Source organism: Chrysemys picta, chromosome 2, assembly GCF_011386835.1.
Source record: "Chrysemys picta bellii isolate R12L10 chromosome 2, ASM1138683v2, whole genome shotgun sequence".
Classification (NCBI taxonomy): domain Eukaryota; kingdom Metazoa; phylum Chordata; order Testudines; family Emydidae; genus Chrysemys; species Chrysemys picta.
In genome coordinates this window covers 162492300-162519901 of record NC_088792.1, presented here as the reverse complement: position 1 = coordinate 162519901, position 27602 = coordinate 162492300, and the positions used below count along the sequence as shown (strand labels likewise).

General features: G+C 48.7%; 1 long non-coding RNA gene across 8 annotated transcripts; it reads right to left on the bottom strand.

Moving 5' to 3' along the window:
- Positions 1 to 867: 867 nt before the first annotated feature.
- On the bottom strand, positions 868 to 17856 carry LOC135981566 (uncharacterized). Of its 8 annotated transcripts, XR_010598641.1 has the most exons (6): positions 17791 to 17839; positions 16852 to 17270; positions 6584 to 6644; positions 5247 to 5274; positions 2662 to 2877; positions 868 to 1320 (listed from the first exon to the last, which is right to left on the bottom strand). It is a non-coding gene; the product is annotated as an uncharacterized LOC135981566 (long non-coding RNA). The 8 variants fall into 8 exon arrangements; XR_010598645.1 differs by lacking the exon at positions 16852 to 17270 and having other exon boundaries at positions 17791 to 17848; XR_010598642.1 differs by lacking the exon at positions 5247 to 5274.
- Positions 17857 to 27602: the final 9746 nt, after the last annotated feature.

Here is a 27602-nt window from a genome sequence, read left to right as displayed (position 1 = left end):
CATGGTCTGGACCCATAACTATTACTGTGCCCCCCTACGTCTGCATGTTGACTCCTCCTCCCCATCCAAACACGGAGAGTCCTCAACAGCACTCCCGCACCTGGGGCTTGTAAAGGCCTCCCTCTGAAGTCCAAGATCCACACATGGAAAAGGGGCAGGAAGACCTATTCTCCCCCTCTCCCACTGACCATTGCTCTTAAACAGGTCTTGTCTACACAGGGATCATAAGCACTTTGGGGCCTTCTATTTGCCCTGTACAGCACATTGCATACTTTAGGCATTGGACAGATAATTTGCACATGAACGTTGAGTGAGCACGTGCTCCAAGGCATGTGCAAGCATCCAGGGTTGCTATATGGGGGGGTGGGGAGTAGGAACGTTTCTTGATAGATGGTCTTGATCCTCTTGGAAGTTTTAGACAGGTGCCTAAAAATGTCCAAGTACCCACAGCATGCCTCCCTCTGGGAATTGCATAGTTGTCCTTTAAGATCCAAGCCAGCTGGCTACTGCTGGATTTTTATTTAAATTGTCCTTGGAGGGAAAAGCGGCCAGAAACACTATCACTTCGAGGGGAGCATTTCAGCCTTCAGTGCTCAGAACACGGATGCAATTGCAATTTTATGCAAATGATTTATTAATAAGCATTTGCAGCCCTTCTGCATTTTGCTAGGAAGGGAACATTGTCTAGAGAGACTAGTGCAATGGAAAAACGCATCGCCTCAGAAACAGCTCAAGCATCCTTGCATATCCACTCATCAGGACACTTGAATGGCAGAGAGTGTTACTTGTGGGAGGTATTAGTCAAGTTGCTGCCCAGGAACTGTGCTTGAGCTCAGAAGAAGATGCTTCTGTTGCAAACAGTTGCCATTTGACAGGTGATAGCAAGTCAGTCAATCAAGTGTTTGGTGAGCTGGCTGTCTTTGTCCAGAGTACAGGGAAAGATTTTTTTTTTTTTAAAATCATGTGAAGAATTTAGAGATGAGCTCAAAGGGCTGAATTTTGCCATCCCAAAGTCCAGGCCTGCTCAGAGTGAGTGGTTGAGTGCGAGCCTGTCTCCAGCGGATATGATCTATTGGCTCAGGAAGCATACAAGACCATGGGTCAGATCCCCAGCTGGTGTAAACTGGAGTAAAAACAGTGTCAATTTCAATGGAGTGACTTAAACCAGCTGGGGATACAGCCCAGGCCATCTTATTTTTTGCCTTTGGGTTTGAAATAAAATGTAGTAGTCTTCCAATATGGTAAGGGCCGTTCTAAGAGAACGGCGTTCAATTCTTCTCCATGTCCACTGAAGGTAGGACTAGCACCAATAGGCTTAATCTGCAGCAAGGGAGATTGAAGTTAGAAAGGTTTTACCTTCTGGCTAAGTAGAAGTATAGTTAAGTATGAGAACTGGTTACCTAGGGAGGTTGTGGAATCCCCATTGTCACAGCTCAGAACAATCACACCTATATTCCCCCTCTATGGTCCACCAAGGGCACCTGCTCTCAGGCTTGGTCTCCCCAGCCATCACCTCATTGGGCAGATGTGCAGCTCTCCCCCCTGGCTGGGGTTTTCTATGGCTGCACAGTTCCCTGCCTATACTGTGAATTCCCCAGCGAGCCAGCCTGTTTAGGTAGGCCTGCTTTGTGGTTTTTCCTCAAAAGCTATAAACAGCTTAATTGCCTACAGTGAAGTCACCACCCAGCTCTTTCTAAGCAAGCACATTTATTCTTAATGTTTTCTCTGTAATGCTTTTACCTTAAAACAATAAGAGCCAACATGCATACAGCTTACCAGGAGGTCACCCAACCCCCAACAAGGGTCTGGCAAGTCAACAGTCCTTCAAACCCCACGACAGGGTTCTTCTGTGGTTACAAGTTCATAATGGCTTTTGCTCAAAACAAGACCCCCTCCCATGAATAGATCAAGTCCTTCTATCCCTTCTCAGGAAGGATTGGGGCCTCCCTTGGACAGAACGTCCTGTCCATTTGGTGGATCAGAAAGCAGATCCTGAGTCAGTTTTAACTCAGGCTATTTACTGAAAGTCCTTTCTTGGTCTATTGGTCTCTAGAGAATCCAGTTTCAAGCAGCATATGCAATCCTCTCCAGGAAGGTACCACCACCTGGAAGGGTAACAACCCAAGTCAATTTGCCCAATCACCCCCCATGGTTTAGTCCCTGGAGGGCTGTAGTCCCCCTTCCCTATGGAATTACATACGATCCCTGGTAAACAGTGATACATAGTCTTATTAAATTAAGGTTTGTCCAGGATATTGCAGGAAGTTACCATATCCCTCATACCCATCACTGGAGATTTTCAAGACCTGGTTAGACAAGCATCGGTCAGGGATGGCCTAGGTATACTTAATCCTGGCTCAGTAAGGGGAATGGGCTAGAAGACCTCGAGGTCACTTCCAGCCCTACATGTCTATTATTCTCTGTTTTCCACTCTGGAACCTGGGTGGAGAATAGCAAGGGGACTAGTTCTTTACCAATCCTCAGCAGCTAACACAAATCCTGCCCCCTCCCCGCTAGTCAGACAGATAAGGAGTCACAGACAGTAAGTCAATGGCAGTGGAAGATGCCTGTAGTCACTGGGGATTTAGCTAGACGTGTTCAGCAATGCTTGCAGCCTGCGGGCAAATCGCCAGGCAAACAGATCCAATTAGGCAGCCATACCTAGGCTTAAACAACAAGCTAACATGGAGCGAGGTGTTGCTCAGGACTGGAGTCCTGTTTCTTCAGTCTCTCAGGCTCCATTCAACCATCACGTTTAAATGAGGAGCTGGTAATTATGCCACGGAGGATCTTTAACACAGCAGGGCATGAGGGAGGGCACTGAGTGATCCACTGAAGTTCTCTTCTTGTGCCTGGAAACGCAAGAGATGTGTCTCTCTTGCATTAAAAAAAAAAGAATTAATTTGTCACCTGCCTCTTCTAAACCTGACCCTCCCCCCACTCCTAATTATGCATGCCCTGTGCCCCTGCAATCTGACATCTGAGAGCCAAGGAACACCCCAGCTCCATGAATCATATCAGAAGTGGGACTCAGATTAAAGGAGCTTCACAGGTCATGGAGGTTCTAACATGCTGGGGTTTCATATCGCTTTTGGTACATCTCAGAGCTCAACAAGAGCTACTGACAACCACACAAGGGGATGGAGCCATCGCCTCATTCCGAGAGACATCCTGGATGTTTGCTCAGCGCTGTACAAACTGGAGAGGAAAACACTCTGCTCCCGGGAGTTACTAGTCTGGAACAGACAATGTGCATTTTAAGTGTTTTCAAGTGTCAGACTAGACACCTTGTTACTATAGTCCAGCATTCAGATCCCGCTCCACCTCCAACACACACCCTTAGAGCTAGTCAGCAATGAGGGGAGAGGGCTAAGTGACTGGAGAAAGAGGCTTTGCAACAGGCCTCGATGACCTCTGAGTCAAGCTATTTTGGACCAAAGGGAGCAGTGAATCCCAAACCCCTGTTGTGCCCCCACTGATGGGCAGCAGCTTCCTCATGTTGATATGACTAAGACTCCAGCTTGAGCGTCTCTGGGTGCCACGGATTCACTTTCGCAAAGAAATAGGAGTGGTTTTTAAAACATAGCCCCATCTCAGCAGCAGAATCCAAGCAGGCAAACATCCACAACGATGTTTATATTCGGAGAGAAAAATATCTGACAGGCACTGCATTCAACTGTCATTAGGAGAGACTGCAGAACCTTCCTCTTCAAAAAAACCCCTTCCGCCAGTGCAAGAGAGATGTTCAACACTGATCCCTACCTATCAAACATGACCCCTTACGAGTTAAAAGCCCCATTTAAAAAAATCAAGGAGTGAGCTACAGGGGGGGGAAAAAAGGGAAATACCTCTAAGGTTTTACCTTAGAAGGGAGAAGAGACCGTGAGTTCCACTAAGGAGCTGGTTATTGCTATTGATTTACAGAAGGCGCTTAGTTATTACAGCAATGGGAGGAAAAAAAATCCTTCAACAGACAGGCAGGGTTTGAAATACAGCCACATGAGTCTCCCACCCCAGCTCAGCATGCAGAGTGCTTTTACTCTTGATATTGCAATACAGGATTTCTCAGCTCACTGCCCCATCTGAGAGCAGTAAGATGTGAGTAATGTTGCTTCACCACCTAGTTCGCCCAGTCTATTGACTAGTGGGATTTAACATTGCCAGACCCTTCAGAAAATGCGAATTCTTTTTGGGGGGCTTTAAATGAGCTTAAGAGTGTGTCTGGATCTTTGGCAGCAGGGGGAATCCTTTTAAGGCTAAGCAGATGCAGAGAAGATGAGGGTGCAAAGAAACAGAAATGGGATATAGAGTCTAGGATTTATTCAGCAGGAAGAAGTCCTGCAGAGGCCCCAGAACTGCAAAGGGAGGTGAACACCACAATGAGCTATGTGTGGGATTTGCAGAGCTGCATAGAGGATATGGATGCCCAGGCCAAGATTTTTGAAGATATGCCCTTGAGAGCCTATTTCAGCACTAGAATCAAAGCAGTCTGATTTTCACATGCAAGGAGAACCCAACAGCTTCCACTGAAGTCTGGAATTTGTGGGTCTCAGCACTTTGGAAGTGAGGCTTCTTATTTAGAGGGTAGCATTTCCAGAAGGAAATAATAAGTCTTGAATGCCAAAATCCCTTGATTTGAGGGAATTATGTGCCCCCAAGTCCTTGAAACTTTTGGAAATCGCATCCCAAGTGTCTACGTCCTGAGGTGCTTATGTTCAGGCTGCCAGGTTTGGTGTCTTATTGGTGACATTTTACATTAATAGGATACCATTATAAATGGTTAGAAAAGGGTCTAATTTCATCAGCATGTCACAGATGAGTCACGTGATGATTGTTATAAGCAACATTATTCATCTGTTGGACCCAAACAAATGGAATAACCATTTAGTAACACACCTAGCAACTGCACCATCCTTCAACTGTTTACAATGTAGCCTAATACAAGAAACACCCTTTTATTTATTAATTGGGGTCCCAAGATGGTCCCTAGCATTGATTAGAATTCACTGAAGACCCAGGCAGATCTTGGCTATGCCTCAATGCCAACAAGCAGATTGTGTGTTTTATAATGAGGTTTCAGGCAGGTCCTTTGAAGACTTTCCAAATCCCGTTTCTGCTCTGTGAATTGCCACAAAACAGAGTCCATCTCTTACAAGGACACCTGTACCAAGGCTCCTCATCCTGGAATAGTGGCTCATTAACGTTTTCATCTATTAGACTATGCTTCTCAGGGACAAAACCCTTACCTCCCTCTTTTTCCTGCCACATCAATACCTGTAAATTGCAGAGAACAAAGTGTTGCGGTTTACAAAGATTTTTCAAAAACATCTTACTGCTTATAAATATAAAAATCAAACAACCCACCCACACCTCCAGTCTTCTCAACCAAGCACGGATAGCAGGCCTAGAGAGGGGCTCTTTGTAGAAGTGTAGACACTAGGGAGGATTTTTCAAAGCATAGATTCTGTGTGTTGGGTGTGCAGATCACTTGTGTGTGATCTTTTCCACCTCCTTTCACTTGTGCATGCAAACAAGATCTTGGGGGGGAAGGTTATGTTCACGTATATGCAAGCCTTAGGGCACAAAAATGATGTGTGCAAGTGATTGTGTGCAGAAAGAGGAGACTGGTTGAGAAACACCTAAGGCTGAACTTTCAAAGGTAAAAAGAACAGGAGTACTTGTGGCACTTTAGACACTAAAATTTATTTGGGCATAAGCTTTCGTGGGCTAAAACCCACTTCATGCATGCATCTGATGAAGTGGGTTTTAGCCCACAAAAGCTTAAATTTATTTGGGCATAGTCTCTAAGGGCTGATCTACACTGTGTGGGGAAGGGGGAAATCGATCTAAGATACGCAACTTCAGCTACGAGAATAGCGTAGCTGAAGTTGACGTATCTTAGATCGAATTAAAATTACTTACTTTGCATCCTCGCGGCGCGCTGTGGCTCCCCTGTCGACTTTGCTTCTGCCTCTCACCGAGCTGGAGTTCAGTAGTCAACGGGAGAGCGATCGGGGATCAATTTATCGCATCTACACTAAACACTATAAAATCGATCCCCGATCGATCGTAGTGGCACCTTAGGGTACATCAAGTACTCCTCATTCTTTTTGCTGATACAGACTAACACAGCTATCACTGAAATCTTTCAAAGGTAAGAGGCCAGCAGGTCTAACACATCCAATCTATTTCCACATTGCTTGCTGCAGGCAGTTTGAGACCTTGGTCTGTTTATTATGTGTATTGCTTGCAGCCCTAATCAGTAACACCCCATTGTGCTAGGCATGGCACCCAGATAACAAAGACTGTCATCCATAAAAGGCTTACAGTCTAGCTGAAAAGTCTCTGCAAGCCTGAGACGTTCTAAAACCTGTGCTAAAGCATTTGAAGTTCTGGCTCTGCCATGAACAAACCCAGTTTTACTGACAGTCATTTACTATGATTAACATTCTAGAGTTAGAGAGCACATGGGAGAACATTGCATTAGTTACTTACAACACAAACACACAATGCACCCGTAACCAGCCGGCAGGGAAAAATAAACAATTTGCTGTAAAAAACAAGCAAATATTGTCATGTGCACCTGGCAAGGAAGAGAAAACGGTGATCTGACATTTCAAGAGATGGCACAAGAAGCTCTCAATCTGCGAAGGAAAATATAAGCATGTTAGGGATCAGAGGAGACAAAACCACCACTTCGGTACTGAATTCAGACTGACATGCACAATGGCTGTAGAAAATCAGAGGGGCAGGGAGCTTGAAGTGGGGAATGCAGAAGAGGCCCAGAAAGGTAAAGAGGTGAACATTAAAGGGAAGCAATACGATTGTGATCCCAGTACTGCACATGCTGCCTTAGTGAACCCACCCAGAATGGCTCATCTACAGGAGGAGATTATGCTGCACCAAGATGAGCCTAGCAGAAGATAACAATCAGGCCATGTTGCTTTGTAAGTGGCCCGTGAACCCGCAGGAAAATGTTTCCCAGCATGGCCTGGGGGTGGGCTTTACTAAGACAAAGCATGTCTAGAGAAAGGAAGCAAGGAGGATTTCTGAAGGGGGCTAGATCCCTCTTGTTCTAGCACTTGGGTTTGAGCACTCACATCTCCCAGTTATTTCAGCAGGATTTCTAGGTGCTTGTGCCTCTGAAGTCAGGCTGGTGGAGCAGGTAAGGAAGGGGGAAAAACTCATGTCATCCAAAAATGGATTCTAAATAAAGAAAATTTGAAACTTTGGAAGTACAAGTTCTGCTTGGCTCAGACACACGCAAATTTGGGGCTGCGGTAGGTCTAAGTTTACTCCTAGAAGCAGAGCAAGTAGTTGCATTCATCTCTGGGCTAGGATACTTCTGGATGCATGCACCTGACAACCAAAATAAGATGTGCTCCTGTATCAGAAGGCTGAGATGGACCCTCTTTTGACTTACATTTAGAAACATTTTAGATTCCCCCCCACCCCAAGGGAAAACTAAAATCAGGGGTTCTAATGAGGGAAAGACAAGGGCCTGGGAAATATTTCACCAAACCCAGCATTAAAAAAAGCGGACACCCTAAAGCTTCCCCAGAGTCTCCCACCCTTCTGGGAAGCCCCATGTGATTCACCTTTCAAGGAGTCCATTACAGTTAGGGATGGACCTGAAGCAAACCCCTGGCTCTGAACTTTTCCAAACTATGGAGTGTTGGAAATCTAGATCCAGGTTGTATGCCTGGGCCCCATCTGTCATGATAAACTCTGCCTTTGTTCAGGAGCTCTATTACAAAGTTAGTATTTTGTATCTGACAATTTATGCTGTTCTTATCTTGGCATTAACATAACCTATCATTGTGTGCAACGTGAGAGCCATGTTTACCACGTCTGGCACCTGCAAGAGAAGGTGCTGATTAGAGCCTTGTGATTTGCTAATGCACAACCGTGGAGCTAGCAGGTGCTGAGCAGTAAATGCAAACTGCCTTCTCCAGAAGTCCTCCTCTGGCTTCTGATGGCTGCACTCACAGGAACACAGCAAAGTTCAAATGCCTGTTATTATAACTTTCAAAAAGTTATAGTTTGCCTAATTAACCATTTGGAACTGGATCCCAGACAAGTAGCAGCAACATGCTCTGTAATTAAGATTCTCTTCACAGCAGTCAAACCAGGTGTCTCTCCCTGGAGCATGGACGTGTGTGCAGAGGATGACACACGCACATGGGGAGTTGGCTTGGTACTCCGTTCAGCAATGCAAAAAGCTGTGAACAGCCAGACAGGAAAAAAAATGTCTTAAGGCTCAAAATTGCTCCTCAAAAATTTAAAGCAAGGAATGCTGAAAGTTCAGAAGGGCTATGCAAGGGAACAGCAGCCTCTCTGATCAGTGATAGGACATGGCTCATCATTGAAAAGGAAGGAGTCAATCTCCTCAAAACCTTGATATTTCCTTGAAAGTAACCCAGGAAAGAATAGCAGTAAAAAAAAAAAAAAAAAAAAAAGCCTGGTGCATCCTCTTTTCATTTAGCTGTGTAAACTATGCCTAACATCCTCTGGGGCGGTCTCAGGATGTACCTTCTCCTTTTCCACATGAAGCTTGAGCCTGTATTCCTGTCCTCAAAGGCTCTCTAGTGTGTTTCTCAAACCCAGTACTGCACATGTTAACACCCATGTGGGTGGGGATTTCAAAAGTGCCTGAGCAAGTCCATTTGGGAATTTGCTCCTAAATCTTAGATTTTCAGAAGCACCCATGTTGTCAGGGAGTGGGGAAAACCTGCTTGAAAATTAAGCATATCATAGATTATCAGGGTTGGAAGGGACCTCAGGTGGTCATCTAGTCCAACCCCCTGCTCAAAGCAGGGCCAATCCCCAATTATGTTTTTTGACCCAGATCCCTAAATGGCACCCTCAAGGATTGAACTCACAACCCTGGGTTTAGCCGGCCAATGCACAAACCACCAAGCTATCCCTGCCCCCCAAATGCTTCTTGTACTGCATCCTGAAATTTGCTAATCTGGGGCTCTAGTGATCCTTCGGGGGCAGTGAGTTCCGGGAGCTCTGCAAATACACCTCCCAGCTAGGGACCTGCGAACTCAGTCCCAAGATCTGACAGCAAGAACCTCCCAGCAGATCTTAAGTGCAGTGAAAACAGAAGGGGGAGAGGGAGAGGCATCTGCCAGGTGACTGGGTCCCAGGTCATTCAACATTTTCAATATTGTCAATCAACAACTCCAGCTGCATTCAGATGTCAACAGGCAGCTGATGCAGAGACCCAGCCACAGCATGATGTGCTAAGAGCGAAGTCACCTGCCCAACCGGAGATTCAGAATGATGCTCATGGCTGGGGTGAAGCAGCAAGTTAAAACTTCAGGAGAAGCAAGTTAACAGCGGCTATTGCAACATCTAGTCTCAAACAGTTCAGTCCACACATACAGCTGCATTTCACAAGCTTCCTTGTTCTCATGGTTTCAATGAAAGACAAACGCTTCAATCCACAAAAGCAAAAAAGTCTTCCTCGCATTTCTCATTCCATGCAGGAAAGTCTAGAATCAGTGCTGACACCTACTGATAGGAGAGAAGAGAAACCTGGATACATTTAATTGACTTCTCAGCTCCAAATTTGCAGGGAGATGGAAGGGTATTCATTAAAGTCACCTTCTGGACAAGTCTTCTCATGGCCCATCTGTCTAGGTAATAATTAGTGCTAACTTAGAGTTTAACTGGGTTTTATATGGACTGTGCCTGGCAGTCACAATCAGCATTATGGCCTGGAGAGTACAGGACAAAACCGGGGGTGGGTGCATGGGAATAGACAGGGCCGGCTTTAGGAAGTGCGGGGCCCAATTTGAACATTTTTGGCGGGGCCCTGGCAGGGATGACTAAAAAAACCTGTTCCATAACAATATAAATAAAGAACAGGAGTACTTGTGGTACCTTAGAGACTAACAAATTTATTAGAGCATAAGCTTTCGTGGGCTACAGCCCCACTTCTTCGGATGCATATAGAATGGAACATATATTGAGGAGATATATATACACACACATACAGAGAGCATGAACAGGTGGGAGTTGTCTTACCAACTCTGAGAAGCCAATTAAGTAAGAGGAAAAAAGCTAGCTTGATTATCACTTCAAAAAAAAAATTTTTCTCTTACTTAATTGGCCTCTCAGAGTTGGTAAGACAACTCCCACCTGTTCATGCTCTCTGTATGTGTGTGTATATATATCTCCTCAATATATGTTCCACTCTATATGCACCTGAAGAAGTGGGCAGTAGCCCACGAAAGCTTATGCTCTAATAAATGTTAGTCTCTAAGGTGCCACAAGTACTCCTGTTCTTTTTGCGGATACAGACTAACATGGCTGCTACTCTGAAACCTGTCAATATAAATAAAATTACATATTATGTACATTGCATCATATATGCTGCTGATCAGTTATTAATGAGCTCCGTTTCACATGTGTGGGTCCCCGCCACTCCCTGGGGGTGTGCTAGGGTGACCAGATGTCCCAATTTTATAGGGACAGTCCCGATTTTGGGGTCTTTTTCTTATATAGGATCCTATTACTCCCCACCCCGTCCCGATTTTTCACACTTGCTGTCTGGTCACCCTAGGTGTGCACATGTTTGGGTCCCAGCTGCTCCCTGCCCCCCTCATTGAAGCAGGTGTGCAGGGTTACTGTCCTGGGAACTGCAGGGAACCAGTGGACATGGGGCAGGCTGGAGGCAGGGCAGGGGCTGGCTGGAGGTAGGGTCTGGCTGCAGGCAGGGCAAGGGGTGTGGGGCTGGCTGGAGACAGGGGTATGTGGGGCGGGCTAGCTGGCTTCAGGTAGGGCCAGCTCTAGGCACCAGCAAACCAATCATGTGCTTGGGGCGGCACATTTTCAGGGGCGGCATTCCGGACATCTTTTTTTTGCTTTGGGCGGCAAAAGCCTAGAGCCGGCCCTGGCAGCAGCGCGTCCTGCGCGGGGGTGCCCTGGGGCCGCTGTGGTTTGCGCCTTGGGGGAGCAACGGTTGCACCTTGTGGCTGGGCAGGCTCCAAGTGGGGGACACTTGGGCTGGGGGCCTCCCTGTGGGGCACACAGAGCTGCCTGCAGGTGCCACAGGGCGGTCGCCCCCCCAGCGCCGCAGCCAGGGCTGGGCTAAGCAGCCTGAGCCACCCAGGGACTGCGGCAGGGTGGCCAGAAGCAGCAGTGGGGCCGTAGAGGGCGGGGCGCTGCCGTGCGGGGCCCGCATCCTACTCTCCGGGGCTGCCCTGCCCTGGCTCCTCAGCCCCCTGCCGGGGCGGTCCCCCGGCTCTGCCTTCCTGAATCCTGGCTGGTCCTGGAGGCAGGAGCCCTGGCTGGAGGGACCCTGGGCTGAGGGTTTATCCAGACCCTGCCAGGGCCAGACCTGCTGGAGGCGAGTAGGTAGTGGGTGGAGTCAGCATTGGTGGGGGGGAGCCCAGTGCTGGGGTGGCGGGCAATGGTGGGGGGGGTGGCGAGAGCCCAGGGCTGGGGTTGGGGGCAGCCAAAAATGTTTTTGCTTGGGGTGGCAAAAAACAAGAGCCGGCCCTGGCGGCAGGGGTTGGCAGGGCTGGAGACAGAGGAGTGCGGGACTGGCTGGCTTCAGGCAGGGGAATGTGGCAAGGGTTGGCTGGAGACAGGGCAGGGGGTGCAGGCAGGGCAGGGGGGTGCAGGGCTGGTGCGGGCAGGGGTGTGCGTGAGGCTGGCTGGCTTTGGGCAGGGCCGCAGGGGGGTGCGGCAGGGGTTGGCTGGAGACAGGGCAGAGGGTGCGGCAGGGGCTGGCTGCGGGCAGGGCAGGGGTTGCGGGGCTGAAGGCAGGGCAGGGGGTGCAGCAGGGGCAGCTGGAGCCCCAGCCCATTAAATAGCCCGAGCCCCCCACTATCCCAGGGCTCTGGTGGCTATTGAAAGGGCCGGGACGGTAGAGGCAGCGGGAGCCCCGGACTTTTAAAATAGCCCCTAGAGCCCCACAGCCCTACCCCAGGGCTCCAGCAGTGGGGCTCTGGTGGCAATTTAAATTGTTCCCTGGGGAAGCCGGGCCACGCCGGTACGCCATACCAGGGCTTGGGCGCGGGGCCCGATTCAGGGGAATTGGTTGAATTGGCCTAAAGCCGGCCCTGGGAATAGATTACTGCTGGGGGTAGGGAATCTGTATGTATACACACACACACACATGCACGCACCCACCCTTTTCAAGTTTGAAACAATAAGCTTGATTTAAAAGGAAAAAAAGCCTTTCTTAGCTCTTCTTGGTTTCAGTCAAGGGAGGTGGTGGGAGGACAAGATATCCCACAGCAGGCTTGGTCAGTATTCTTATACAGCTCCATCCCTGCCTACATACCACCCAGTCCTCTCCCCATTTAGTGTCCTGAGGACACAGTCCCTCTAAATTCCCAACCAGGACTGAAACAACCCAGAAAGACTCTACAGACTCCACTCCCAAGTTTCACCCAGAGCATATTAGCCCCAATTGTGCCCCCTACATCCATGCACAGAGGGCAGTGACCGACTTCCTGTGTGGATTACCCAGTCCTGTATGGGGCAGGGCTCCTGTGCTCCACTGTCCTCCCACTCCAGGTTCTTGCAGGAGTTGCTGCATGAACTGGTCATCTGCACTGGGGGAGGAATGGAGACTGGGCAGACTTGGGCACAGAGCTACTGACTTGCCCACGGAACATCCACAACCAATAAAAGGCCCAATCATGCTCCTTGCTATTGACGGTCAGAAGGTCCCAGTACAGGGACATGGATTCACACCTCCTATTCTTGACTTCACACCTTCTATGATGTTGTCCTATGTGCCTGGAATAACCTCCCTCTTCCCAGATGCCATGGGTTCATCTCCACATTCAAACCTCCTTGGTCATGAAACTCAGCTCTCCTATAGAGCTTTCCTCCCATGTGTCTCCCTTGTAGCCGATAGGCATAGGTATTTGCTAGGCCAGGTATAGGTATCAGTTAAAGCAGTAACACTGAAAGCCTACAGTCCCCAGAGCCTGTAAGACAATAGCTTAGCCAAACTAATTGAGACCTAAGCCTAAAGGAGCAGCCTTAGCTCCTAAGGTCTCACCAGACAGACTGTTGTCATAAACAAGTGTAGCCAAAGTGCTGATAGAGAGCTACAAAATCCCACTTGATGCTAGCTTTGGATATTTTATAATAGGAACATGTGCTGATGTTCTGCCATAAGAGCACCGTGGTAACGAAAGGAGTTACATGCTCGTGAGCTTGAGGTAAACAGCATAGCAAATAATGGGAGAAGAGCACCCCAATGTGATTAGGATGTGGAAGTACAGATATGGATAGAGAACTGAACATGAATATTCAAGGTGGCCACATAACCCTATACAAGGATTAACCATGGCTTAAGCTGTTAGGCTCTTCGTGGAATGGATCATCTGTCTCCCTGGTGTTAGGTCCCCACAAAGGAGGATGTGAATATGCACACAGTGCTGGTCATTTTGTGTTCTCAGTCTAGTTGGCTGGGTTGGCATGTGTGTGGCTTCGCTAACTGTGGTAGTACAACTATTACAAATTCACAAGGTCTCTCCTCATGGGGAGGGTCTCCTGTGCACATTGGGGTCCTCATCCTAGAAAGAACTAATAATTCAGGGTCTGCTGTAGATGCAGTTGGACCCTGCCAAACCACGGAACATAAAACAGAGAATGCCTGATCTATGGTTGGGTATTTTAGGCAACACCAAGCCCTTTGCTAAGGCTGGGAAGCAGCATCCACAACCCCATTTTACAGATTGGGAAAGAGCAGGGACATGACCTGCCCAACCACAGCTCTGTCTGCTCTCACCCTCGTAGAATTGGTCCTGCCCCCAGCCAAGTTAAACATGGCAGGGAACATAGACTTTCTCAAGTCTCTCACAACCACACTTTATGGCTTAGTGGGAGCCCTCCGCCTATAAATAGTAACAACCCTATCATGGTTGGGCAATGCCAGAAACCTCCTACAAATCTCTTCCCATAAGAGTTCCAGACCCAAGAACCTGGCTGCAGCAGAGTGTTTGGCCGCTTCATGGACCTTGTTGGACACCCCTGTACCAGCAGCTGTCAAACAGAGCTAACCTGCCCTCCCGGGTCTTTGCAGGACAGCTTTGCAAACAGATGTTAATGCTACCACTGAAAAATTAAGAGCTTGATTCATTGCATCAAACACACTAGAGCTGGAGTGAGCATGCATGCTTTCTCCCCTATTATCGCTTACCTTGGGAAAGCTCCTGCACACTTCCCCCTCCCCCACTACAAAAGCTGCCACCCTTGAAGTATGGCATCCCATCTGTTCGTGTGAGACCAGGCAGAGAGAAAACAGAACACGCCTGAAGGGCTTAATTCCCCCTTTCCTTGGGGACTTTTTCAAGGACTTGAGCATGTTCTTGTGCAGTGGCCGAGCGTGCCGTCTGGAATGCACATAGCCACGGAGAGCAGCCGCACCCCAGCAGACATGGCGGGAGAGGCATTAGACATATTTGGGGGGGTTAAAATTCTTTAGTTCCTGGAATTTAACTGCATTTTGGCAAATATCCTTAAATAGGTCTGCGTACCACACTCCATGCAAGGACATGGGGCTAAGTGATGGAGTCAGATGTGATTATAATGGTCCCTTAAACTCTAACACTTGATTTGTATTTACACCAAGGCCTCTTGCCACCACTCTGGTAGTGTAAGAGGGACTTGTAGGAGAATGCACTCAGCATAGGCATACCACCTTGTGGCTGGGTGTGGCACAGGCTCTTCTCCTTTCACACCCCCTGGGAGCAGCAGCTCTGGCCCCACAGTGGTCTGTCTACCTAACTCCAACCAGGTCACTCAGTCTCACCCCTTTTGGGGTAACCAGAAGTCCAACAAGTGATGGTCCCAATTGTTAACATCTGGGGGTCTGCCCTCAGTCTGGGCCCATGGTCCTTAAACCCTCTTGTCCCAGGGCTTTCAAATATCCTTATACACCAGGGACTTCACACCACTTTCTTCAGCAGCTGGTAGGGGAACCCAAGTCACTCAGTTCCCAGTCCAAGGACCCTATAAGCAGCAGCCAAGCTCTGCTCCATCAGACTCTCTGCTGCTGCCTCCGTGGACACCTTCCTACTGTAGCCTCTCTTCCAGGCTTTGCTCCCCAGCCCCTTTGTGGGCTCTTGTAATGAGCAAGGCCTCCCAGTGCTTCTCCTTGGAGGTCCAGTTCCTGCCTGTGGCTGCATTCCCAATTCACCACCCTCTGTTCCACTCTGCAGGCCCTTCAGCCTGTGCTCCCTACCCTGGCCGAGCTTCTCCAGAATCACCTTCCTACTCTGGGGTTTGGCCTCTGCCTGGGTGAACAGGTTCTTCATCCTTACTCTGCAAGGCCCTGCAGGGTATGTGATGCACAACCCTCTGCACCAGCTCCTGCTGCTTCTTCCTGTTCCTCTTCTACACCGGCCACCCCTTCTCATGTGTGCTTCCCTTCCTGATAATCCGCACCCAGTTCCTTCCCAGCTGGGCTGCATCTTTAAGCCTGGCCCACCCCTAGGTGCAGCCAGTCCCACATGAGGCCTCTCACTGCCTGTGTGGGGTGCACACCCCATTGCACCACGGGGAGTAGATGTAAATGTAATTTACTCCCACCTTGGAGCCCCTTTCCATTGCCAGAGTGGCCCAGAGGGCCCTTAGGTGTAAACGAGAATCAGGCCCTAGCCAGCTATCCCTTGCTCAGGCAAAGCACCCACCAAATTCAATATGCATTTTGCCTGACTAGGGCAAGTACCGTTGATCATACAGTAGTGGCCATACAGCTATGCATTAAAAAGCAGGCTGTGCACAGAAACATTAGAGACGGAGGAGCCCGGGGCTAGATTGTCACAGGTCCCAGCCACCAAAATCCCAGGTCTCTAGCAGCTGACGGCGCTGAGCTCCTGCTAAGACTCCTTGATAGCAGGATGGCTTCTCACACAGGCCACCTAAAAACAGAGGCATCCAAGAGCCGTCATTTCGGCTGGCTGGACTACACGTTTGCACTGCAACATCTCCCTGCTGGAGAAGTTAAAGAAACTGAACCACTTACTCAAATGCACTGTGGGAGGAGGGGATGCTCACTGTTCATTAAGTGCTTTAAGAGTCTTAGTTGCAAGGTGTAAAAACAAAATTATTTCCTATCCATTGACACATTCAGAAGAGCAGGTATTTGGCATGGTACATACACAGTCTCCTACTTCTGAGCCTTTATACAGATACCTGCACATACACAGCACTTGAAACAGTTTTTCCAGATCTTAAAGAACAAATCAATAGAACATGAGCAGTTCTGTTCCAAGAGAAACACACCCAACCACTTACTTAGGGCATGATTTGGCTGTGCTTAGAGAGCATTCTGCCTTGCTCAGACAGCATCCACAAGCGCTCATTTAAGCCAATAGATGGCGCTTGTTTACTATGTGATGGGCCTTCAGACTCCGAGTACACAGCTCGGTGAACTTTAAAGTTTGCCATTTACCCATAGCTTCTTTTTCCTTCTGTGTCACTCTCATGCCTCATCTGCCTAGTCCCTTTCTCTAGTCTTGCCCTGAACTGACTTAGCTTTGTTACTTGCAGTCCAGTCAGAGACCCATAAACCATTGCACCAATCCTTCACACACCTTTCAAATGGTGCAATGAACAGCCCAAAGGATTCCAGGGAGCACCTGGGAGCAGCAGCTGCAAACACCTTGCTCTTATTGTCTCCTAATGATTAGTTTGCTGCAGAGCTATTGTGTTTCTGTGGAGGGTTCCACTTGACACCACAGCACCCCCTTAGCCCTGCAATGGCCTGTCTCCGGCTAGGCCTACCATGGCTGCACCCTCCAGCCACGTGACTTTTCCAGCTCAGACCCCTTCAGGAGTAACAAGAGGGCAATTGAAGATCCAAATACATACCCAAACCAGTAATTCTTCTGCCCTCCTGGGCCACACGGAAGCACTTTGCCTTACTCCCTGGCCCTGCAGAATTCTTCTATGCTGCTTCTTCACAGCATGTTTGCCCACTGTCTCCCCTCACCAGGGATTCCAGCAACTTCTCTCAGGGACTCCCTGTTGTTTTCACCAGGCCCTTCCTGGGCAGGGACAGGGGGAGAAGGAACAGACACCCTTCTCTAGGTAATCCTCCCTCACCCAGTCACAGCTGGGGTCACTAATGGTAATTAAGCCACCAGATCAGGCTCAGCTGGGGGATAACTGCTACATCACAGGCAAGGCTGAGCCCAACTCTTCTTACAGGGTCAGTCAGCCAGTGAGTTTCCAACAGGGAATGTGACATCAAACTATTGCAGGTATAAAGTAGGAGGTGCCAGCTATATCTGAGGAGCAAATGAGGAAAGGTGGTCAGAGCCCATTAGCAAAGCCAGCACCATCAGAGAGACCCAGGGACATTCAGTATTGCTCTAACTAGCCAAATGATTTACCCATCACAGGCTTTCAACCACACCCTGCTTTAGCCACAAGGCCATAGCAGACTATTAGCAGTGACTCCCCTTACCACCTCTCAGTTTGCAATAGGAACAAGGGGTCTTCTGGCTTCTAGCTCAAAGCCATTGGTGGAATCACCTCATGAGAAGGAGAAGAGCTGCTCTAGGCAGGCAAGGGAGCTGCTGTACTTCAGCATCTCTAACCATTTCCTAGATTTATGGCTGTCTTTGATGCTTCATGTGCCATATGAGCTGAGCTAGACCATGAAATGCACCAGTCACTATACACCAAGCCCCTTATCTTCCACCTCATACCCTCTCAAGGCATTTGCTTTAACCCCTTTATGAGACTGTACCAGCCTACCACCCTCAGAATAAGAAAGGGAAAACCTATCAAGACAGGAGCACTTACCAGCTAGCATGGAGCAGACTGCTACAAACAGAAACCAGTTACAAACTCCCCATACCTGAGCCACAATGCCTATCCTGCCAAATTTAAAGGGCCAGCCTCAACAAGGCATGCTGGGAAAAAGTTCCTATAAAAGGGCATCCTTGGGCTGGGGTATGTGTGAGTAGGGGCTAGGTAGGAAAATGCTCTGAAGGGGGGTGCGCTTGTGATGTCTTTTAATGAGCTATTTATATAGGCACTATAGACTGTTGAGAAAACCGTGGCTGGTCAGACATGCTTAGATAAGCGACCTGGAGGAGCTTTGATGTTGCTATTTCATATGCATTCTATTCAGAGTTATAAATGTTCCCTAAGTCCCTCTCAGTCCAGATGTCTCAGATTCACAGGCTGGGACCAAACTTCAGGGAAGATAGACAGTAAGGGAACTAAAGAGTAATAACGATGCTGCTCAATCAGTACTTAACAGCTAACTGAAACATTTTTCAACAGTCTCTTAACCTAGAGGGTGAGGTGACCAGCCATAGCTTGTGCTAGTCGTGGAACACCTTTATCTTTGGGGTTCTCAGGTGTTCAGACATGACTTATAGCCCCATTCCAGTGGCAGGCTGGTGCTGATTCTTTCTATGGCTGTGGTGGGTCAGACCAGTCGCCCATCTAATCTGATATCCTGTCTCCAGTGTGGCCAATTCTGGATACTTCAGAGGAAGGCATTAGCCTGGCTATCATGTACTTAATTGTGCATGGCTATACCATAGGGGGACCGCTCTTCCTGGCCCCAGCTGGTGAGCCGATTACTGGGAGCTGGTGCAGGAAAAGAACACATCCTGCTGAGCTGAATGACATCAGCAGTGACCCCCCAAGCCAAGCAAACCATTGATATTATTGAACAACAAGGGCCCGGTGGCATTTCCTCCTCCTCCCCTTGAATGGACCATTAAGGGGGTCAAGGAGCCAGTGCGAGGTCAGACTCTAAAGATATGCCAGGGACGAGCAGGGAGCCCTCAGAGGGGCCCTGTGTCCCCTGAGCTCCAGCTTAGTGAGCCTATCACCCAGCAGGGAGGGGGAACCTCAGGATGCTTGACGCTCACCCAGAGGACTGACATATTATGGGCTCGGCTGAGAGGTGGGTTGGGCCAGTGGGCAGGGCACTGCATGGGGGCTTAGGAGAGCTGGGTTCTGTCCCCAGCTCAGCCCCTGGCCTGCTGTGTACCCAGGGGCAAAGCTCTTCCCCCTCTGTCTTGTCTATTTAGACTGCAAGCTCTTCAGGGCAGGGATTGTCTCTTACTGGGTACATGTCCAGCACCTGTACATAGACACAGGCAAACTGACGGATAGAATAGCTTAGGCAGAACGTTTATAGCTCTGGCAAACTTTCAGAGCCTTTGAATTGGGTGCGCTGGCACAATGCATTGAGTCTGTGGCGTCAGTCATCCCCTTTTCATAACCGTGTAACTCCATTGACTTTGGGGGAGGTACTCCTGATTTACACCTATGTGGATGGGCAGAGCTGGGCCCCTTTCTCTGGTGCTGGGGCCAACCAATCCACTGTCCTGTATAAAGGGGGAGATATTCAAAGGCACAGGTTGCAGAGAGGTGCCTAATTCCCACTCAAAGGCAGGGAGTTGGGTGCTTAACTACTACTTAATATTTGTGTCTTGAAAATCTCCCACACCCGGGCAGAGAGCATGATGGGATCTCAGGCTGGTAGTACTTTCCTCTCTGTCCCCTGCTGACACACTCTCTATCGCTAGCCTTTTTTTGTGCATCAGACCGCCAAAGAAATGACTTGGCTCCAAGCAAAGCCGAGTTTGGTCTTGGAATGGTACACCCAACACTCCTAACAATAGCTCTTCCTTTTGGTTCAATTCTGTCCCTTATTTCCCACAGATGGGAAAAAGACCCCACCCACATGGTTGGTGGCATGGAATGATCAGTAGCTGGCAATAAATCAGCCATGTTTCCACTGGTAACAGAAGGCATTGTGTAACGCAGCGACGGAAAAGTATTACATATCTGTGCTGTTCTGTATATATAACGCAGGGCAGGGCAGGCACTGCCAGGCAAAAACAACCTAAAAAAAGGCTGCTGAGAGAGATATTTCAGGAAAAAGGCTGACCTTCAGGAACCAAAGGATTTGCATGGATCCCCAGACAGATAATCCCCATTGAGGCCCCAGATCTGACTCTTCCCATACACGTTCCATGAATCACCCACAGTAGGGCTGTAAGGAGCCTTTAAGAATAGAAGCTAGGTAATTTGGATGCTGGGCTCCTTTAAAGGCTACAGGAAAAGTTTGATTTCGCAGGTTTATTTTCAAAACTCTAACTCGGCGGGAGCAATTCAGAACTGGTTGGTTATTTTTTATGTCCAGGCAGGGTGGGTGATGTGGCTAAGGAAAGAGGGCTAGCTGAGATGGCCGAGAACGTGCAGGAGTGCTGGAGCTTATCCCAGTCGGCTGCTGTAGCACATTGCTCTAGTACAGCTCCAAGAAAACAATTAATTTCTATACCTATGGATGGAGATTTGCTGTCCCCAGATGCAGCTGGGATAGTACCTTCCACTCAGCACATTCCACAACTAGAATGACATTGAAAGCTGGAGGGAGTTCAGAGAAGAACAGCAAGAAAGGGAGCGACTCATGAGGAAGGAATAGAAGCAAAATGTTGATAGGTTGATAGGTGACAACTCGAGGGTGTGGGGGGGACATGCTAGACTACATGTGTGTGAAGGGTTTAAACACCAAGAAAGGCATTGGATCCGATTGCATTCATTTTGTACAGTCAGTTCCAAGATGTTGATGGGAACAATTGTTACATTCTTTGATTACTAGTTTCTTTTGTTTTCTGTATCTGATAGACCTTTAATTTATTTAATATCCATTGTTTTAGGTTCTTGCCCTTTTCTTGAATATCTGTTAGTCATTTATTTATATATCTATTAGGAATGTATTGCTTTTTCTCACTCTTAAGGAAGTGTACATCTTACTTACAGTAAACTGTGATCTCCAAAGGGGAAAAAAAGAAAAAAGAAAGGCATTCTTTAGGGTGGAGCAACCAGAAATAATCCAACGAATTTAGCTGGAAAATTTAGGATGAGCCTTAGGAAAACCTCTCTGATGGATATCTGAGACAGTGGACAAGTGCTTCGGTCTTCCATCATGTTCAACAGGAAACACTAGTGCAAGTTCTGCAACCATTAGGGGTGAAATCCTGGCTCCATTGAGTCAGTAGCAAAACTTCTAATGGCTTCAATGGGGCAGAGATTTCACCCTAGAACTTCAGAGTGGAATTTTCAAAAGTGCTCAGCACTGATTTATCTCCGCTCTCATTGAAATCAATGTGAGTTTTATCATAGGATGGGATTTACCAAAGTGATTTAGGAGCCTACTTTCTGTTTAAGGCCAACGGTATTTGTACTCCTAAATTACTTAGATCCAAATTCACAAAGATATCTAGGTGAATAAAGATGCAGATAGGTACCTAGTCAGATTTACAAAAGCACCTAAGTGAGTTGGGCACCTAAGTCCCATTGATTTCCAATGGTCTTAGGCTCCTTAGTCACGTAGGTGTTTTGAAAATTTTACTCCAAGTTAAACTGCACCATCCTCCTTTTGCGCATGCACTGATGTCTGGCTCTGTCCTAGGACAGACCAGATGGCCTAGGGCAGGGCAACATTAAAGGCAGCAAAATGTCCAGTGACAGCTTGGGCTAGTAGGGGTGCACATCTGCCCACTTGTGTCGGGCAGCGGGACCCAGACAGCTCTGCAGGCTGGGAGTCAGCATGGGACTCACAACTCCTTCTCTTGTCATACAGCGGATTGGGGAAACATAACAGGAATGCAAGAAATGCATCATTAAAGTCAATGGGCTCAATCCACCAACGGCACTGAGAACATACTGAGCATTTGTATCTCCAAGGGGAGTATGTGGGTGTCGTGGGTGCTCATCAGCTCTCAGAATTTGGCCCTTTGTAAATGAACCAGCCCATGTCCTCTATACATCCCATGGAGGTGCCTCTGTTCTTTGCGGTGCCCTGGAGTGCATGCACATTAGAAATACCTACAGTTGTCTCTGATGTTCACCACCATGGTCACAGCCCTCCCATACATTCATCTCCTGTTTTCACAGCGAGATGTTCGTCTTTATCATGGCTAAATACAGGGACTATAAGCTAAGGGGAGGATTTGGCTTTTATTTGTTGTACTCCCTGGGACGTAAACTACTTTTTGTTCCGTTGCAAAGAACCATAGTCCATGCCGCTGCCCTGCAAAGCCCTGGCATCTCATGAAACACATTCCAGCCAGTGCAACTGAATTCAGTTCAGTCCACCCTGGATGAGACGGAGACACAAATGAAGGGGCAATACGTTAGAGGCAGCTAACCCTTGTTAGGCTTTACAGGCCAGACACTCAGGCGTGGTCTACACTACAAGTTTAGGTCGAATTTAGCAGCGTTAAATCGAATTAAGCCTGCACACATCCACACGACGAAACCCTTTTTTTCTACTTAAAGGGCCCTTTAAACCAGTTTCTTTACTCCACCTCCGACGAGGGGATTACCACTGAAATCGGCCTTTGCGGGTCGGATTTGGGGTAGTGTGGATGGAATTCAACAGTATTGGTCTCTGGGAGCTATCCCAGAGTGCTTCATTGTGACCGCTCTGGACAGCACTCTCAACTCAGATGCACTGACCAGGTAGACAGGAAAAGCCCCGCGAACTTTTGAATTTCATTTCCTGTTTGCCCAGCGTGGAGAGCACAGGTGACCACGCAGAGCTCATCAGCACAGGTAACCATGATGGAGTCCCAGGATCGCAAAAGAGCTCCAGCATGGACCGAACGGGAGGTATGGGATCTGCTCGCCATATGGGGAGACGAATCAGTGCTAGCTGAACTCCGTAGCAGTAAACGAAATGGCAAAATATTAGAAAAAGTCTCAAAGGCCATGAAGGACAGAGGCCATAACAGGGACGCACAGCAGTGCTGCATGAAAATTAAGAAGCTAAGGCAAGCCTACCACAAAGCCAGAGAGGCAAACAGAAGGTCCGGGGCAGAGCCGCAGACATGCCGCTTCTACGGCATTCTTCAATGGAGAAACACGCAACAGGGAAGCAGGTTCGAAGTACGAGGAAGATGATGATGAAGACAATGAAGATAGCTCACAGCAAGGAAGCGGAGAAACTGGTTTCCCCAACAGCCAGGATATGTTTATCACCCTGGACCTGGAACCAGTAACCCCCGAACTCACCCAAGGCGTGCTCCCAGACCCTGAGGGCGCACAAGGGACCTCTGGTGAGTGTACCTTTGTAAATATTACACATGATTTAAAAGCAAGCATGTTTAATGATTAATGATTAATTTGCCCTGGCAATCGCGGCCAGTACAGCTACTGGAAAAGTCTGTTAACGTGTATGGGGATGGAGCGGAAATCCTCCAGGGACATCTCCAGAAAGCTCTCCTTGATGTACTCCCAAAGTCTTTGCAAAAGGTTTCTGGGGAGGGCTGCCTTATCCCATCCTCCATGGTAGGACACTTTACCACACCAGGCCAGTAGCACGTAGTCTGGAATCATTGCATAACAGAGCATGGCAGCGTATGGTCCCGGTGTTTGCTGGCATGCAGACAACATCCATTCCTTATCTCTCTTTGTTATCCTCAGAAGAGTGATATCATTCACGGTCACCTGGTTGAAATGGGGTGATATTATTAAGGGGACATTCAGAGGTGCCTGTTCCTGCTCGGTTGAACAGAAATATTCCCCGCTGTTAGCCACGTGGTGGGTGGGAGTGGTGAAGTGATCATCCCAGAGAATTGGGTGTGTGGGGGGGGAAGGCGGGTTAGTTGGGTATGTTGCATGTTAACCCGGAAACCACAGCCCCTCCTTTTATATTGCAAATCCATTTTAAATGGCTAACCCAACAGGTGCTTGGTATGGGAAATGAGGGTGCTACTGTTTGAAACCGTTCCCACATGTTATGAAGGTTAAAAAAGCCAAAAGACTGTGGCTTTCCATGGCTGCCTGCAAGCCGAATTCTGTTGCCTGGCACTGCGTGAGTGATCTCTTACACCAAATCGGCAGGCCCTCAAAATAAGAGGAAAAATGCGACCTTGTAACGAAAGCACATGTGCTGTGTAATGTGAACAGCAAAATTTAACGGGAAAGAGTGTACCCATTGTTCTCTAAAATGTGTCTTTTTTTAACCACCTCTCCCTTCCCCTCCACCAGCTGCAAATGTTTCTCCTTCACAGAGGCTAGTGAAGCTTAGAAGGAGAAAACGGCAGACTCGGGATGATATGCTCTCGGAGCTCTAGATGTCCTCCCACGCTGACAGAGCACAGCAGAATGCGTGGAGGCAGTCAATGTCAGAGTGCAGAAAAGCACAATATGAACGAGAGGAGAGGTGGCGGGCTGAAGAGAGCAAGTGGCGGGCTGAAGAGGATAGGTGGCGTCAGATTGCTGACAGAAGGCAAGAGTTGATGCTCCGGCTGCTGGAGCATCAAACTGATATGCTCCAGCATATGGTTGAGCTGCAGGAAAGGCAGCAGGAGCAGAGACCGCCGCTACAGCCCCTGTGTAACCAACAGCCCTCCTCCCCAAGTTCCATAGCCTCCTTACCCAGACGCTCAAGAACGTGGTGGGGGGGCCTCCGGCCACCCAGCCACTCCACCCCAGATGATTGCACAAGCATCAGAAGGCTGGCCTTCAATAAGAGTTAAAGTTTTAAAGTTTTAAACTGCAGTGTGTCCTTGTCCTTCACTCCTTCCCCCACCCCTCCCAGGCTACCGTGGCAGTTATCCCCCTAGTTGTGTGATGAATTAATAAAGAATGCATGAATGTGATGTAACAATGACTTTATTGCCTCTGCAAGCGGTGCTCGAAGGGGGGAGGGGAGGGTGGTTAGCTTACAGGGAAGTAGAGTGAACTGGGGGGGGGGGGGCGGGTTCATCAAGGAGAAACAAACAGAAGTTTCACACCGTAGCCTGGCCAGTCCCAAAACTGGTTTTCAAAGCATCTCTGGTGCGCACCGTGCCCTGCTGTACTCTTCTAACCGCCCTGGTGTTTGGCTACGCGTAATCAGCGGCCAGGCGATTTGCCTCAACCTCCCACCCTGCCATAAATGTCTCCCCCTTACTCTCACAGGTATTGTGGAGCGCACAGCAAGCAGCAATAACAATTGGAATATTGGTTTCGCTGAGGTCTATCCGAGTAAGTAAACTCCACCAGCGCGCTTTTAAACGTTGAAATGCACATTCTACCACCATTCGGCACTTGCTCAGCCTATAGTTGAACAGGTTCTGACTACTGTCCAGGCTGCCTGTGTACGGCTTCATGAGCCATGGCATAAAGGGGTAGACTGGGTCCCCAAGGATAATTATAGGCATTTCAACATCCCCAACGGTTATTTTCTGGTCCGGGAAGAAAGTCCCTTCCTCCAGCTTTTGAAACAAACCAGAGTTCCCGAAGATGCGAGCATCATGTACCTTTCCCGGCCATCCCACGTTCATGTTAGTGAAACATCCCTTGTGATTCACCAGGGCTTGCAGCAGCATTGAAAAGTACCCTTTTTGGTTTATGTACTCAGTGGCTTGGTGCTCCGGTGACAAGATAGGGATATGGGTTCCGTCTATCGCCCCACCACAGTTTGGGAATCCCATTGCAGCAAAGCCATACACTATGAGCTGCACGTTTCCCAGAGTCACAACCCTTGATATCAGCAGGTCTTTGACTGCGTTGGCTACTTGGATCACAGCAGCCCCCACAGTAGATTTGCCCACTCCAAATTGATTCCCGACTGACCTGTAGCTATCTGGCATTGCAAGCTTCCACAGGGCTATCGCCACTTACTTCTCAACTGTGAGGGCTGCTCTCATCCTGGTATTCTGGCACTTCAGGGCAAGGGAAAGCAAGTCACAAAGTTCCATGAAAGTGCCCTTACGCATGCGAAAGTTTTGCAGCCACTGGGAATCATCCCACACCTGCAACACGATGCGGTCCCACCAGTCTGTGCTTGTTTCCCAGGCCCAGAATTGGCGTTCCATGGCATGAACCTGCCTCAGTAACACCATGATTTGCACATTGCTGGGGCCCGTACTTTGTGAGAGGTCTATGTCCATATCAATTTCTTCATCACGCTCGTCGCCGCGCTGCAATTGCCTCCTTGCCTGGTTTTGCTTTGGCATGTTCTGGCTCTGCTTATACTCCAGGACAATGCGCGTGGTGTTCATAGTGCTCATAATTGCTGTGGTGATCTGAGCGGGCTCCATGATCCCAGTGCATGGTGTCTGGGCTGAAAAAAGGTGCAAAACTATTGTCTGACGGAGGGAGGGAGGGGCGAGTGACGACATGGCTTACAGGGAATTAAAATCAACAAAGGTGGCTGTGCATCAGGGAGAAACACAAACAATTGTCACACAGAATGGCCCCCCCCAAAGATTGAACTCAAAACCCTGGGTTTAGCAGGCTGTTGATTTCATGGAGGGAGGGGGAAGCAAATGAATACAGAACAAATCTGGTCCATCTATCTTTTACATCTTAGGCTGGCAGCAGATGGTGCAGCATGACTGATAGCCATCAGCATCTTCTGGGTGCTTGGCAGAAGATGCTGCATTACGATTGCTAGCCATCATCGTCAAGATGGTGCAATAGGACTGCCGGCAGGACAGAGTCTCCAGGAGACACAACATGTCTGCCCAGGCGCTTCTGACCGAACTCACTGAGGTGTACAACAACGATGGATACCAGTCGTAATACACCATCTACTGCCAAAAGGCAATTAGCTGCTGCTGTGTAGCAATGCAGTACCATGTCTGCCGGCACCCAGATGACATATGGTGACGGTGAGCTGAGCTGAGCGGGCTCCATGCTTGCCGTGGTATGTCGTCTGCACAGGTAACCCAGGAAAAAAGGTGCGAAACGATTGTCTGCTGTTGCTCTCACGGAGTGGGGGGGCCTGACGACATGTACCCAGAATCCCCCATGACACTGTTTTTGCCTCATCAGGCATTGGGATCTCAGCCCAGAATTCCAATGGGCGGCGGAGACTGTGGGAACTGTGGGATAGCTACCCACAGTGCAACGCTCCGGAAGTTGACGCTAGCCTCGGTACTGTGGATGCGGTCCGCCGACTTAATGCACTTAGAGCATTTTATGTGGGGACACACACAATCGACTGTATAAAAACAATTTCTATAAAACCGGCTTCTATAAATTCGACCTAATTTCGTAGTGTAGACATACCCTCAGTGGCTGCAAATCAGGCTAGTTCCACTGAACTGATGGCCATTTCATTAGCACTTGGAAAGGAAGGCTCCTTAGTAGTGGTTGATCTGCTGGTATCAGGGATGCACAAAGCAGCCATAAACCACTCCCATGTCTCCAGTGGGGCTTAGATCTGTGTGCATATTGCAACCCAGCGGTGAGACAGTTACAAACCCTGAGTCTGCTGCTGGGGCTGCCTTAGGGAAAAACAGGACCTAGCACCCTTCCCCTCTAGATTGAGCAAAGGGATGGCCAAAGTCCAGGTTACCCTCTGCTCTGACCCTGGGACTCCAGTGGCAGCAATTCCATGGATGAATCAACAGGAAGAGGGTTGGTTTGGATTCTTCTTTCCCTTTCCTTTTCCTAGAAGGCAGAGCTGCTAAACTGTGTATAGTAACAAGGCCGGGAGGTGGGGGGGGGAAAGCAGGACATGAATCACTGGCACAACCATCCTGACGTTCAAAGGCACAGGCCTGCCTAGCTCTTCCTCTGCCTAGGCACAGCTCAGCTCATGTGAAGAAGAGAATTTGGAAGATCTCTTATTATTCTTTGCTATT